Source organism: Octopus bimaculoides, chromosome 1 (genome assembly GCF_001194135.2).
Source record: "Octopus bimaculoides isolate UCB-OBI-ISO-001 chromosome 1, ASM119413v2, whole genome shotgun sequence".
NCBI lineage: Eukaryota > Metazoa > Mollusca > Cephalopoda > Octopoda > Octopodidae > Octopus > Octopus bimaculoides.
The window spans coordinates 2,476,780-2,479,456 of record NC_068981.1 but is presented as its reverse complement, the minus strand read 5'-3'; positions in this window follow the sequence as shown (position 1 = coordinate 2,479,456).

Genomic DNA, 2,677 nt, shown 5'->3' with positions numbered 1-2,677 from the left:
GAAAACAAAGAAACCCAACACAGCACCGACTGTAAAATAGCGTTAGATGTGAAAAGCGATTTTAAATTAATCCTGTGTGGCCATCTCTGTAAATAAATAGAGCAAGTATCTTTGGATACTGGATAAAAATATACCCTGAATGTTACTTGCCGCCAACAGGGTTCACCAATGGAATATAATTGCTATAAAGATCAGAAAATGCAATATTTAAAGGTTGTATAGAGTTGAACTCCTAATCGTAGAACTATAGTTTTGATTCCAGGACTGTTGATGTTTTGTGTTCTCAACCAAAACACTTCATGTTGCTCCAGTCCATTCAGCAAAATGTGTAATCCTGTGAAGGGCTAGCATCCCATCCAGTGGGAATATATATATGCACCACAGAAACCAGTCCTACAAAAAGGATCTCTATCCCTTTTTTAAAAATCCTATATAGAGTTTAATTAGGTACATCCAAGTCACAATTCTACTGTTGGTGTTGACAGGGGTCTCTATAACAAACCTTAATAAGCAAATATCAGTGACAGAAACACAGCTAAGTTGTCTCTCTTCATGATTCCTGGATTCTACCACTGATTTCAACATGGGTGTGTCCTGTTGTTTAATTTACTGGATGTCTGACACATTGAATTACTGTGCAAAGTGACTGAGTATTCCACAGACACATGTAAACCTTAAAATTAATACATTATTTACATTTGACGAATATTTGTCCTCATGTTATTTGTTGTTAACACATTTCGGCTGATATACCCTCCAGCCTTCATCAAGTGTCTTGGGGAAATTTCTAACCTGGATTCTCATTCCTAAGGTATTTTTCAATGTTGTTGTTATTATTATTCAGGTCACTGAAACATTGTGTTAACAACAAACAAGATGAGGACAAATATTCGTCAAATGTAAATAATTCCTCAGCTCTTAAATATAGAAGCTCAAAATTAATTCCCAAACAATCAGTATGATACTGGCGTTCCGTTGATGAGGATTCCAGTTGATCTGATCAAAGGAACAGCTTGTTAGTGAACGTAATGTGCAAGTGGCTGAGTGTTACACAAACAAGCATACCCTTAATGTAGTTCTGATGGAGATTCAGCATGACTCAGAATGTGACAAGGCGACCCCTTTGAAACACAAGTACTACTCGTTTTTAGTAGCTGAGAGAACTGGACCATGAAATAAAGAGTCTTGCTCAAGGATCAAGGACACAAAGCATTGCCTGGCATCAATTTACAACCTTACAATCGAGTTAAATATCTTAACCAAACCAGGTACCTTTACAGTTAGTATGACTGACCCATGAGTGACATGGCTGCACCTTTAAATTTTAGGTACAATTCATTCCACAGACATTTGCCCGACATGTCAAACAGTGGGCTTGAACCAAGAAACCTCATGCTTGAAACACTGAACACCATTTAATGTTAACAAGTGGCACACATTTTAATTATGATGATTGCAAAGTGACAGAACCTGGAAACACTTTGAACTTTGAAATGGAAATTCACGACACTTGGTACCGCTAGAAACACAGCTGGGCCACTCCATCACAGCTGCTGTTAAATAGAGTAGCATTCATTATGCATAACGAGTTGCCACCAGTTTATGAAACCCAACGCAAAATGAAGTAACATAGATTGATACTAATCATGAAATTAAGCAAATTCTCATTATAAAAATTAGATGTAATTATACCACAGGCTCCTTCCATACTTGGCAGGTGAAATAAACATCAAAGATTCTTTGTTCCATGCAGATATTGCAGGAGCTAGTCAGAGGTTTTGCAATCTCTTCTAAATCCATTCCAATATAGGAAACCCATTCATATTGTCAGTAGGTACCTCAGGGTCACAAGTGTTTTGCCGCTTAGGCTGTACGCTTCACCTGTGCTTGTTCCATTGTCTTTTAGCAACTCAACATTTGGTACAAAACTACCCCTTCCTCTTTCAAATTCACCCTCCACTTGGTCAAAGAGGCTTTTTCCTTTCTTGTCTTGTAAGTTACTTAGCAACCCCACTAGTGCTTAGAGGTGTAAAAAAATAAATAAAGTACTCAGTACATGTTATAAAGTGGATGGTGTTAGGAGGGGGCATCCAGCCAGAGAAAGCGTGCCAAAGCTGATACTGGATCTCAGTGAGTCCTGCAGTTTGTAGGATCCAGTCAAACTGCTCAACCCATGTCAGCAGGGAAAAAAAAGGAGTTAAATAACCATGATGATGATGATGTAGGAATTTAAAAATGTCAATGAATGTAAAATATTTCATTTGTAGTGACCAGCACATCAAGTGTCCATTAAACTACACTCTGTGGTACCTCTCCTATTCAATCAACCTCAGCTTTGAGGTTTTTATGCTTTCCTTTAAAACAAGTAACTTCTCACTTGTTGCATGAAATTATTTTCGATTTCAGAAACACTTTTACCTACCTTTCCCATTTTGCACCAGCAGTCTCATTTTGTTATAAATTATACATTTTTTAACCATCTTTGCTTCCCAACCACATGATTCTGGGTTCAGTCCCACTGTGTAGCTAGCACCTTGGGCAAGTGTCTTTTACTATAGCCTTGTGAGAGGATTTGCTAGACGGAAACTGAAAGAAGCCCACTATATATATGTGTGTGTTTGTCTCTCACCACCACTTGATAACTGGTGTTGGTGTGTTTACATCCCCAAGTACCAGA